General features: G+C 43.1%; 1 long non-coding RNA gene across 2 annotated transcripts; it reads right to left on the reverse strand.

Annotated features, from left to right (window-relative positions):
* Positions 1–3,566: 3,566 nt before the first annotated feature.
* Positions 3,567–12,457, reverse strand: LOC109549287 (uncharacterized). Of its 2 annotated transcripts, XR_012325616.1 has the most exons (5): positions 10,476–12,457; positions 7,620–7,734; positions 5,983–6,057; positions 5,075–5,161; positions 3,567–3,854 (listed from the first exon to the last, which is right to left on the reverse strand). It is a non-coding gene; the product is annotated as an uncharacterized lncRNA (long non-coding RNA). The 2 variants fall into 2 exon arrangements; XR_002175520.3 differs by lacking the exon at positions 10,476–12,457 and having other exon boundaries at positions 7,620–8,928.
* Positions 12,458–13,617: the final 1,160 nt, after the last annotated feature.

Here is a 13,617-nt window from a genome sequence, read left to right on the forward strand (position 1 = left end):
TGCCAGGGCACCTCGTGCTGACAGTAGGAGTCAAAGACAAGTTAGCAAATGCAACGCCATTAGCCTAGGACTTGAGTTCATTGGCTTAGGGGTGATTTCATTGTTAATTTCTGCAGTTTCCAAGGGACAATCTGCAAAACACTCACAAAGAAACACATTAATGCGCTTAAGGAGGTTCTGTGCCCAATAATTTGGGGAGATTCTGGATTGAATACTATTAAGTCTGGTTCCTTAAAATGGGACTTCTTAGAGCCATTTTTTCAAAATATTCTGTGAGGAATTACAAGAGATTTTACCAATGGTGACTTAGCTAGACCAAAAAGGGGATCCCCTTTCTGACTTTGGGGTTGGAGCTCTCAGTAAGCCTTTCAACAAGAAGGTTCTCATTCCTAGTTTTTCGTGTTTTTTTTTTTGTGGAGTAGGGAGTTTAGTAGCTGCAAACCAGTTGATTGGAGAAGCAGTGCTTTAAAGCTTTCTATATGAGGGTATGTATGAAAATTGCGTCTACTCATGATAGGACTGAAGGCCTGAATCATAATATGTCCCTTTCCACCACTTTCCGGAATTGTTCCTGTCTACTTAATGTGCTAGAGAGAGTCCCAGAGTCCAGTTCTCTGGCAAATTAGACAGAGGAAAAACCATTTCCATAGATAGCATTTAACCCATTTCCTGTTTGGGAACCAATTTTGACGCCCATGATGAATTTGTAGAGGTTGCTTACATTCCAGGTCTGGCTGGGATTCATGCTAGTCCTCACGGGACTCATGGTCAGTTTTCATGTCTGAGCTGCCATCCAAGGAAGACATCACCCAAGCTGAGAATTAATGCAATGGGAGAGGTGAAGGGAACTCAGGACCTGCAAAGATCAGGGGATATTGGTTATGGACCCTACTCCAGGAAACCTCACCTAGTGCCCTAATGCCTACAGGACCTTGCCTTATCTCTACTTGGGAATGTTGCTTTAATGTCGCAGGACCAGATCATTTCAATTCACAATGGAATTCTATTTAGATTGTAGCCCTCGGAGGTAATTCGATGGTTTGCCTGTCAAATGACAATTTATTTTTGGCCACTTGCCATATTGTGTTTCCCATGTGGAAGGATTCCCAGGAATCACTGCGGGGGCGGTTGGGGGGAAGGTTCTTATTAAAATGCAGATTCTGATTCAGTAGGTCTCGTGGGTCCTGAGCTTCTACATATCCAACAAGTTCTCAGGGGATTCTGCTGGTTCACGGACCACACTTTGAGTAGCAAGGCTCTAAGAAGCTCCACCTCTAGTGCCTTGGAGCAGAGCAGGCTTACAATCCTGCCTCTTGTGTGGGCCGGGGCCTGGGGTGGGGGACACACACACACACACACACACACACACACGCACACACACACACACACAACCTTAATCCTCTTTTGGATATCCACAGCACTTTACAGTGTAAAAGCCGTTTTGCATGCATGACTCAGCAAATCCTTACCATGAGACTTCAAAGGACACTGGGTGAGTATTTTTAGCCCCTTTTATAAAGATAAAGATAATCTTCTATAAAGATAAAGATAAAGAAACAAGTTGAGAGAGGCCCCCAAGGTCATAGGGCCATGGAGCTCAAATCCAGACTTCCCAGTGCGCTTCCCATCAGACAGAATGCCAGGTGGGAGGTCACCAGACAGCAGTGCTCATCTCAGGCCCACCACCAACTTGCAGGGTGACACGGTAAGTTATGTAAGATTTCTGGGCCCCCAAAGACATGGTACACAGAAAACGTTCGACGAGATCTCAGAAAGTACCAGAATTTTGTGGTTGTCTGTGGCTAGAGGAGCTTCGCAAACTTTAATGAGCACGTGAATTACCTGGAGACCTCGTTAAAGTGCAGTCTGATTCAGTAGGTGTTTAATGGGGGCCAAGGCTGCATTTCTGACAAGTTCCTAGGTGATACCAAGGCAGTAGATCCATGGACCATGCGCTTAACGCTGGCTGTGTTTTGGGGTCACCTGAGGAGCTTTAAAAATGATAGAGCTGGGTGCCATTCCCCAGGGGCTGACTCCATTGGTCTCGGGTAGGGCCCAGGCTTCAGTATTTTTTGAAAGCTCCCTAGTGATTTTAATGCGCAGCCAGTCTTGAGAATCACTGTGCTGTAGGGTTGGGCTCCTAACTGGAAACAGTCTACACTGTCAGGTAATACAGCTTCCTAATAACACTTGAGCTCCCCTGCTAGATTTTCTGGTATGAGATGAGTCATATTTACAGTTGTTACCAGGATAGGAACTACTTTTCCGCCCTTATTTTCTTTCTTCTATGGTTCTAACTCCAGAGTCCTTTGGGAATCCCACTGGGAGATGAATCTAGAAAGTTACTCTCTTGGCTACAGAAGAGAGTGGAGTCTGGCCTGTTTGTGGTAGGAAAGAAATGCCCAGAGAGCCTCTCTTTACTAACCAAATTCAGCCCCATCTGGATCAGACAGAATCATTGCCGCAAGGCTTTCTTACCTTCCTAGGACATTTGGAGGTTGCGTTTATCCCAATTATTAGCTTAGAAACATGGTTCCCCAAGTGTTCACCAAGGTGCCCTGGGGCACCTCACCACACTCACAGGAGTGCCATGGGATACTTTATTTATTTTTAAAATTAATTTTTATTGGAGTATAGTTGCTTTACAATGTTGTGTTAGTTTCTACTGTACAGCAAAATGAGTCAGCCATACATACGTCCCCTCCGTTTTGGACTTCCTTCCCATTCAGGTCACCACAGTGCATTAGGTAGAGTTCCCTGTGTTATGCGGTATGTTCTCACTAGTTATCTATTTTATACATAGTATCAATAGTGTACATGTGTCAATGCCACGGGATACTTTAAATTTTTGAGGGAAACAAGAACATGGGTTAGACCTGTGTATGCAAATTCCATTAAGTTGTATCAATCTGACTACTTAATAAACAGAACTGTCAGGCATATGTGTGTGTGTGTGTGTGTGTGTATATATATATATATATATATATATATATATATATATTTTTATTTTTTGTCTTAGAGGTTCTTTGTAGAAGTTCCTGAGACCCTAAGGCACAGTGAGCTGAGAAGTTTGGGAACCTCTGGTTGAGAAGATGGAGGTCATATTGCTTAGGGATTAGTCAATCCTTTTGACAGTGCATTTAGGTGTGGAAACAAAGCTCGTAGAATGGGGATGGGATGTGCTGGGAGATGGAGAGGATTAGACTGATCCATCCAATAAACAAGGGAAAGTCTGATACTTCCACAAGCATCCTGAGAAGGACAAGGCAAGGGGCCTAGAGATTGAGGGAGGCCAAGAAACATGAAAGGAGAGAGAAGACTGGGAGCTGGGACTGGAGGAGATGGCGTCTGAGAAGTTCCTGATGGCGGTGTCACTGATGGACGTCTACCAGGAAGGGTGAAGATTGTTTTCTGGACCGTTGTCTTCCCCCGTGTGTGCTGACCCCTTGCTACTTCAAGTGTGGTCTGCGGATCCATTTGAGAGCTTATGAGAAATGAAGAATCTGGGGCCCCACTCCAACCCCAGAAAGAGACTCTACTTTTTAAAAAAATTTATTTATTTGATTTATTTTATTTTTGGCTGTGTTGGGTCTTCGTTGCTGTGCGTGGGCTTCCCCTAGTTGTGGCGAGTGGGGGCTACTCTTCGTTGCGGTGTGGCTTCTGTTGTTGCAGAGCACAGGCTCTAGGCGTGGGCTTCAGTAGTCGTGGCACGCGTGCTTCAGTAGTTGTGGCACGCAGGCTCAGTAGTTGTGGCTTGCAGGCTCTAGAGCGCAGGCTCAGTAGTTTTGGCATACGGGCTTAGCTTCTCCGTGGCATGTGGCATCTTCCCGGACCAGGGCTCGAACCCGTGTTCCCTGCATTGGCAGGTAGATTCTTAACCACTGCACCACCAGAGAAGCCCCAGACTCTGCATTTTAACAAGATCCCCAGGTGGTTCTCATGCACACTGGGGTTTGAGAAGCACTGTGCTAGCTGAGAATTTCTCAGCTGAAATACCCAAAAGAGTTAATAAAAATACGAAGGCCTGTGTCCCACCCTCAGAAATTCCTATTTGATTGATCTAGGGAGCAGACTCACCATCAGGATATCTAAGGCTTGCTGGTATTTCTAAAGCCAAGTTTGCTAACTACAGGGCTAGTAACACCCAGTAGCAACTCTTTTTCCTTTTTTTTTTAGAGGAAACCAAAGTTCTGGGTCAGTTTGGGACCAACATAGGAGCCAATTGAAATATGTGAACCATGAGAGAGGTCAGAGGATATAAGAAATCGGTGACGACGAGAGGTATTCCTGAGGTGTTAGGGAACGGGGTAGGGGAAATTGGGTTTCCACCATATGTTGGGTAGGGGATTAAGTTAATTCCTATTTAAACATTGCAAAAAAGATGATCCCAATCGTCTGAAGAACTTGGAGACATTTCGGTGACTGATATCCAGTTATGGACAGAATTGGCTCACAAGGGTAATGAAATTCACAACAGATCTTTAGATGGTATCCAATCGGGTGATATCCACAGATCCACCTAGAAAAATGCTACATTCAGTCATCTGGGATCTGTCTCCATCAGCAAAGAATGCTCAAAGCAGTGGGACCAAAAGCACTCTCCTAAGACTAATTCTCTATTTGTTTTCAAAATGAGTCATTGTATCCCCTGGAATAGAGTGAGTGACGTCAGTGGTACCCTACCAGGACACACCAAGGCATGTATGTTCTCAAGCTCCATTCTCTCCCTCCCACTGTATCTCTAACAACCCATTGATTTTTAGGGCCTCCTGGGAGAAAATATCTGTTCTTGTTCTTTGGAGCAAGTTGCTTGGAGTGGTCTTAGGAATGAAATTACGAATAGTTAGAGAAACATAAGGAGGAGCATTGTGAAAAAAAAACAGTGAAAAACAAACCCCCCAAAACCAACCCAGCCAGGCCAAGCCAATGAGTGCTCTTCCAGTCCCTCGTCCATGCAGGTCCATAGCTAAGGAAGACGATTTAGACTTGATCTAGGGGATTGAGAAGGGCCAAAATCATTGGTGCCCATAGCCCAGAGGGGGTGTTCCAGAAACCAGGAGTGAGGACCACATACCTGGGCCAGGGATGCACCGTGTGTGCAGCTCTGAGTGGATGTCGGCGTGCTGGTGTGTCTTATGTACCACCAGGAACTGTTGCTCATCTGGAATGGATGGTGGATGGGAGTGGATGGGAGTGGGTAGACGTGAAATTATGACAGCAACAATTAGTCAACAGCTCGCTGGTGGGGCAAAGTAAAGATGACTGCAGATTCTTTGATATTCCTCTCCTTGAGAGGTGTGGTCTATGCGCCCTCTCCTTGACTCTGGGTGGGCGCTGTGATTGCTTGACCAATAGAAGGCAGTGGAACTGTGTCTGCTTCCAGCCGCTTCCAGGTCTTAGGGACTGGCAGCTTGTACTTCCTGTCTCTTGGAATATTTGTTCTTGCAAGCCAGCCATCATACTGTGAGAAATTCCAAGCAGCCCCACTAAGGGGTCCACGTGGAAAGAAATTGGGGCTCTACTGAAAGCCCCAGCTGAGCTCCTAGCTGATATCTAACACCAACATGAGAGCAGAACGAGTGACCTGCTGGAAAATCATCCTCCAGGCCCAGCCGAGCCACATGAAACAGAGTCGCTATCTCAGCTGAGCCCTGTCCATAATGCAGAATTGTGAACAAAATAGGCCACAAAGTTTTGCGGTGGTTGGTTATGGTGGTTGGTTAATAGATAATTAGAAGAGGTTTTGGTATCAGGAGAGGTGCTCCAGTAACTAAAATGTAAAACATGTGACCCTGGCTTTGGGTTTGGGTGGCCGGTGGAAGCTGGAAGTCTTTGCTCATGAGGGCGTGAAGGGCAGTGAGGAAAATGCGACTGAAAGCCGGAGAAAAGAATGATGTGTGTTATGTTGTGGTGGGAAGTTTAGCAAAACTGTTGCCTAAGGTAATGTGGGAAATTGAACCTTAGAAGGATTGAAGGGCGTACCTGGCAGGTCCTTTAAGAAACTTGAAGGTCTTGTCCCACAGAAGCCTCACAGGCAATGCAAGGTAGATGGGCCATCTGGAAAGGAAACGTAGGTGTGTTTTTTTGTCTAGTTGAATTGATTATCAATTGCGAATGCAAAATGTTTTTTTAAACTTTTGTTATTGAATTTATTTTTCCGTTAGAGAAGAATTTAATTGATTTACAAGTATTAATCGAACATCAATCTATAGTTTGATTCCAAGTTACTTAAAAGGAAGATCATTGGAATTTTATATATACATGTACATATATGTACATGTATATATATATAATATATACGATGGTTGAAAATTTTGTTCTCATAGACTTTATTTTTTATTAAAATTTTTTATTGAAGTATAGCTGGTTTACAATAATATATGTTATAGGTGTACAATACAGTGATTCATAATTTTTAAAGGTTATATTCCATTTTTAGTTATTATAAAATATTGGCTATATTCCCTATGCTGTATGTTATATCCTTGTAGCTTATTTTATACCTAATAGTTTGTAACTCTTAATCCACTACCCCTACATTGCTACAATGCAAAACGTTTTTAAAGGAATGATAAAAGCTTAGACTGAAAGGGACAGAGAAGTAAAAAAATAAAATGAGGACTTAATGTATATAATCTAATATATATAATAATAATGGCCCCAAGATGTCTACATCCTAATCCCCAGAACCTGTGACTATGTTACTTTACATGGCAAAGGGGACTTTACAGATGTGATTAAGGGTCGTGAGATGGGAAGATGATTCTGGGTGAACCAAATGTAATTACAGGGGTCCTTGTAAGTGAAAGAGGTAGCAGGAGAATCAGAGTCAGAGTGATGTGCTATTTAAAAAATTCGAGCAGCTACTGCTGGCCTTGAACTTGGGAAAGAGCCATGGAACATGTGGGCTTGGCCAGAATTGGCCCACAGGTTGGACTTTTCCTGGTTTAGATGATGAAGTCCTGGACCGCAAGCTGATGCCTTCATTGGATGAGACTTCTGGGGCCCTTGGGAGGGCATAAGTGTATTTCGCATAAGGGAGGAGTTGAAATAATCATGGCCAAGAGGCAGACTGTGATAGTTTAACTATGAATGCAAGTTCCTTGACATTTCTCCCATCGAGAGATGACATTTACATGCGCTCCTCTTGAATCGGTGCAGGTTCTTTGATGGATCAATAGAATATGTCAGAATTGAAGTATTGCCAGTTGCTGGACCCAGGTTTTAAGAGACTACCAACTTCTACTCTTCTTCCATTCTTCTGTAGGTTGGGATACTTGCTCTTGGAACCCAGCTACCATTCTGTAAAGAAGCCCAAGCAGCCCCAAGGAGAGGCCACGTGGAGAGGAATTGGGTCCCTTGGCCAATAGCCCTTGGCCAGTAGCCCTGGCTGAGTTCCTGATCCGTAGTAAGCACCAACGTGCCAGCCTTGGATGTGAATCCTCCATCCAGCTAAGCCCCCTGACATTGCCTGGAGCAGCAATGAGTTGTCCCCACTGAGCCCTGTCCACCTGGCAGAGTTTTGAACAAAATAAATGGTTGTTATTATTTTAAGCTACTCAGTTTGGGATGGTTAGTAATGTAACAGCAGATAACAAAGATATTTAGCTTTCTCTAACCTTTATTGTAGCCTCCTTCGATGGCACGAAACCATCTAAACCGTGATGAAGGAGGAAGGAGAAGCTGAGGTGCCTGCAGGTTCACTCCCACAACAAGGTGTCTGTGGAAAACAGCCTTGATGCAAGGAAAAGGGGAAAGAATAGGTAAGTCGGCAAGTGAGACTGGGTTCAAGCAAGGCTTTTGCTCTCATTAAATTCTCTTAACAGCCCAGGGAGTCCAGGCAGCAGTGGCCTCTCCTATCTCTCCTTCCAGATGCTCATTTAGACCCGACTACCATCGCCCTCTACCTCCTCTGGCCCCCTAATCTTTAAAATGTGAAGCACTTCCGGGACACCGCCCTTGATCAACCCCCCAAGGACCTACTTCTCCCTACAGCCAATTGGCTGTTCGATTATTGATTTCATTTTCCTTATTTTTTCCTTGTAAACATTCTTTAATATTTAGTTGATGATTAAATTTTAGCATGACTATGTTTCATGATGACACAAACAGATGGTTCATTCAGGAAAAATTTCCATAAACCGTTTGGAACCTAATACAACCATGACTATAATGAACTTTTATCGAGCACCTAACATGTGTTATACATGCTCTGTATGATCGCACCTAAATCTTATAAGGGCCCTAGCACTCAGATAAAAGAACAGGGGCTTTGAGGCTGAGTAAATTGCTCTAAGGCCACATGTCTATAAGTCAGAGAGGGGATGTAGCCCAGGTTTTTGTGACTCCAAACCCACGTTCTTAACAATTCTCCTACACTACTTCTTAATCAGTACGAATGTTTACTGTCTATCCTTCTAGACTTTTATTTTTCATCTATAGACTTCTTTTTAATTACAAATATAGAATCAAGCATGAAAAATTAATTTTTTTGGTCACTAACTGTGTATCTTGCATTCCCTTCCATGTCACAAGGTAGGCTTCTATAAGATCGTTTTTAATTGTTGCATCACGTTCCACGGATTATGTAAACGTATGTAGAAAATTCTTTTCCTTTTTCATCCATTATAGGGGTTTTTAGTAAGGGGAGACCCATCTTTGTTGGAGAATTCCTTGTTAGTCTTTCCAAGGGGGATGAGAGCCCCTAAATCATACCAATATGCCAAAACATGGTCATTAAACTGTGTTCTAAGGAAGGTCTGTCCTGTGTACTGTACCGGCCTTTGTTTTGGTGAGCTCTGAACTGGATAAAGAATGAAAATTTGGCAGGAGCGGGGGTGGAGAGTTGAGAAAAATGGGTTTCAGTGAGAAAGGACCAGAGTGGAGTCAGTGAAATTTTGATTGGAGGAAAGGAGTGGAGGATGGAAGGAGAGAAATGGGGGAAGAGGGGGAGAGCGAGGTGGGGGAGGGAAAGGGGGGAGGGGAGGGAAGAGCAGGGAAGGGGAAGCCAGCCAGTGGGTGCAAAGAAGGGACACTGGATGCTGGGGTGACTAAGCTGTTTCCTGGGGGTTACACTGTAAACCTTCTCCACGCCTTCTACAACTCTCCAGTACCTTCTACATTGCTAACTCATATTTGGGTCCAAGTGGACCCCTTTTGGCATCAAAGTTGAGGAAAGAGGACATGAACATCCTACAATTTTTGAAATGATTTCACATTGCTGGACACATGCATATACCCTATAAATTCAGCAGTGAGTGATTATTTCCTTGGAATATAGCCTTAGGAGAGGACTTTTTACATTAAGAAGTAGGCACAGGGAGAAGTTTTTAATATATGTGAAAATTGAAAAAAAATTTATTTGGTAACATGTAGAAGCTTCTTTGATTTATTGTCTTAATGTTTCACTATTTTAGCCTGTTGTGACATCAGGATGAAAGAAGACTTTGAGATTGATAGTAAGCTCCCCCAGCTGTGTGGGCTGGCATGTCACTTCCTTTCCAGATCAAAATGTCCTCTTGGTCACTTAGAGAGGATGGCCAGAGATGTAGGTAGAGTAGATGATAGTCCATAAGTGGAGAAAGGATGGAACAAGTGTGGTCCAGGTGATACTTCCTATGAGGAAAAGGCTGATGACAGGTGCTTCTGCACACACCTGTTCATAGGTAAATCGGGGTGAGCCGTCCTCCGAACCCCGCTTGCCAAGGTGTTGGGGTGACCTGATAGAATGGCACTATTTCGTTCTGTGGGTATTTTGTGGTGTGATAACTCTAGGTACCAAATCACGAACAGTGGCAGGAACCATGCCCGGTACCGAGCGGGCTAAGTCACAGAGTTTGTGGCTCTGATCAGTTGTCTTAGAAACAGACCTGGGGTGCACAGTCTGTTCCTAACTCTGGGACTGTGTGTGCATTTGATTGTGCCCAGGAGTGGCTGTAGCCTGGGGACCCGCAGGGCCACTAGGCACAGAGGTAGTGCCAGGAACAGGGCAGGGATATGCTGGTCCTTGCTGAATGATTCTGACGATATGCTTGTATTCTATATAAAGCAGTGCATTTTCCCCTGAAGTCTTTTTTTAATTCGTCAGACCCTTACAACAACAACAGAAGTAAAAGGGGCAGGAACTACTCCCCCGTTTAACACATGAAGTACAGGTGGGGTCCAAGCTTGCCTGGGGACAGGATGGGCCAAAGACATTTTTCTCCTAATTCCAAGCTTGGCTCTCTCCATGCGGCCAACCCTGGAGGAGGTGAGAGGGGCCCTGTGCTCTCTAGAGCCAGCTGCTAATAATCTATATTTTCTTCCCAGCTCCATTTCTAAGACAGGGCCTTATCAACTGTGGGCCGAGACCTGTAGTAAGTCATAGAAATCAACCGCAAAACAAAAAGGATCAGAACCTAAACTAGCAGAATCCATTCGGCACGATAAGGGTTGAACCATTCACGCATTCTTGGTAAAGGGCTCCTTTTACTTACTTTTCAGCAGAGGTTTCTGCTCCCATATCTTAACAAGGAGCTGAAAACAGACTGGACAGAAGCAGTTGGGTTTTATAAGACACATCAACATTTTCTTTCTTTTTTTTATACCAGTTTTTTTAAAAAATTGAAATATAGTTGATTTACAATGTTGTGTTGATTTCTGCTGTGCAGTAAAGTGATTCAGTTATACATATATACATTCTTTTTTTAAAAATATTCTTTTCCATTATGGTTTATCATAGGATACTGAAAATAGTTCTCTGTGCTCTACAGTAGGACCTTGTTGTTTATCCTTTCCATATATAATAGCTTGCATCTCCTAACCCCAACCTCCCACTCATCCTTCCCCCGACCCACTCCCCCTTGGCAACCACAAGTCTGTTCTCTATGTCTGTGAGTCTGTTTCTGTTTCATAGATAGGTTCATTGGTGTCATATTTTAGATTCCACATATAAGTGGTACCATATATTTGCCTTTCTCTTTCTGACTTACTTCACTTAGTATGATAATCTCTAGGTCCATCCACGTTGCTGAAAATGGCATTATTTCGTTCTTTTTTATGGCCGAGTAATATTCCATTGTATATATGTACCACATCTTCCTTATCCATTCATCTGTCGCTGGACATTTAGGTTGTTTCCATGTAAGACACATCAATGTTTTAACATCACGTGGTGTGGAATTCAGCTGTCTAGGCAAGATTTAACATGCCAGCTCTTCCCTGTGAATTCAGGAATCACCCCAAATACCTGAATTTCAGTACTTTGAGAAAGGACTTGATATAAAGCTGTAACACGGAAGAGCCGAATCAGACTGCATGTTGGATCTCTTTCTTTTACTTTAACCTTTGCTTTCAGCTGCTTTTGTTCATTAAAAGGATACTGTCTATACATAATGGCCTGCCTCCGGGAAGCCTGCTCCTCTGCCTGAATGTTAAACCAAAGTGCCTTTGTTCAGGGAAACATCCGACCCAGTGCACCTGTGGATGGCTGTAAGAAAGAAGAAATTAACACATCCCCTCCCCGGGGCTGGCCATTCCAGGTGATATTTACAAAACTTATAGCCTTTTTACTTTACTTCCTCATCTCCTCCCCCTCTCTGTTCTATAAGAGAAACTGGCATCCAAACCCTGATGAGATGGTTATTTTGAGACTTTAGTCTGCCCTGTTCTCCATCTGCTGGCTTCTCCGATTTATTGCCCGGTAGTGCAGCGAGCAGAGCGAGCTTGGCCTCGGTAACAAAGCCACGGTGACGTTTTATCACTGCAGCCCCATCACAAGGACACAGACTTCTGCAGCGCTTCTAAGAAGATCTTTGTTTTAGAACATTTATTGACTCATTGAATATTTCACCCCCCAACAGCTTGTCTTGAAGAACTTCTCTTCAGGGATCCCAATTATTGTATTAACTATGCACGCTTACATACTTTTATCAGTCTGTAATGAAAACTTTAACAATCTATTAGTAGTTATTATTTGAAAGGGGAACCTTTTTTTTTTTCTCTGTTGGTCTCAAACACCGCAAACAGCTTTTGCACAGGCTGGTTAAAGGTATGGTGCTGCACTGTGAGAAGCATTTTGCTTTTAACAGTTAATGGCATCCTTTTGTGACTGCCTCCTCCGTGGCTCCCTCCCACACTGTTGTAGCCAAGCTTATAAAATACACTGTTTCTTGTTTTGCATTTGTGGAAACTAAAGGAAGGTCCGTCTCACAAGGCATCCATGTGGTTTGTTTCCTGCTGTTGCTGCCTGTGATGACTTTCCATGCAAACAAGCTATTTAAACTAAGCAAGATAATTATTTGGAACATGAATATAAATATAGATAATTACTATGTTTGTTAAAAAACAAGACAAAAGGCCCAAAATGGAGTCGATTATGCTAAGCCTGTGTCAACAAACTGAGGTTTCACTTAATCAGTGTTCCCAGATCTCCCAGAAATGGAATCTTAACCCAGTCAATCAGGGATCAACTGACCAACACTAGTTAGGTCATCTGCCTGGTGGACCTCTGTCATCCCCTAAAGGAAAGTAACTTTGTAACAACAAACCGGACTTTTTACTTCCTTGTTCCCCGGCCCTTCTGCCTATAAAAGTCTTATTTTGTACAGCTCCTCAGTGCTCCTTTCTGTCAGCTAGATTGGATGCTGCCCAATTCGGATGGATATTTTTGCTCAGATAAAGTCTTAAAATTGTTAATAAGGCCCAGTTTATCTTTTAACATGTTAAAGAGTTTATGACAAAGTATTTTTCCCCACAACTGTGTATGATTTGTGAATCTCATAACTTTCTAGGTTGAACTAAAATGTTACGCACTCTGCTACCCAGAAAATAAATAACACATGAAAATTAAATGTTTCATTTTAAGGAGACTGTAGGCCTTTATGACTTTACAGCCTCAGATTTTCATTTTTTTTTGGTTAGCTATATTTTAAAAATGTCTCAAAATAAGTTGCATTGAAAAAATTTTTTAAAATTAAGCACACAGCAAGAAAATAAGGTACAGAAAATTCCACGCATTCAATAACTAAAATTGTGAATATTTCACAAAATAAATGCTTTAGTCACATAAAAACAGTTTAAAAAACTTTTGCTTTACTGGTACAAAGACCAAAACTCCACTTTAATTAATTAACTAAATTTAATTGTGTTAAACTATTTAATTTTGAATTTATCACTGTGAAATATCAGCAATCAGATTTGGACAGATTAATATTAAAACTCGATAATAAATATACGCGTATGTGTGTACTAGGTGGCAAGGTAAAATGTATTTCAAACCGTGGTTTGCATTAAAAAAAAAAAAAGTTTGACAAGCGCATTTCTCGGGTTGGACAACTGTCCTGCCTGCAGGCACCACGCCGAGCTCAGAGCTCTCGCAACCCCACGCCCGGGGTGGCCTCCGAAAGTGCTTTCGACGTTGTTCGGTGTCATGGCGCCCTCTGCTGGTCAGAGGAGGCACAGTTCTGACACTAGCTCAGCCAGGGTCCCTGGAAGCCCTGAAGGTGTTTTAGGGTGACCACAAGGACGGATTTCGGCTTCGCTGGCAGCCAGGCCCTCTCTGTAGCAGCTTCCAAGAGAGGGTAGTGGCTGAGGATGCTCTATAAGGGGTTTGTGCTGAACCAAACCTTTGCATTCATG

Source organism: Tursiops truncatus, chromosome 14 (genome assembly GCF_011762595.2).
Source record: "Tursiops truncatus isolate mTurTru1 chromosome 14, mTurTru1.mat.Y, whole genome shotgun sequence".
NCBI classification, from domain to species: domain Eukaryota; kingdom Metazoa; phylum Chordata; class Mammalia; order Artiodactyla; family Delphinidae; genus Tursiops; species Tursiops truncatus.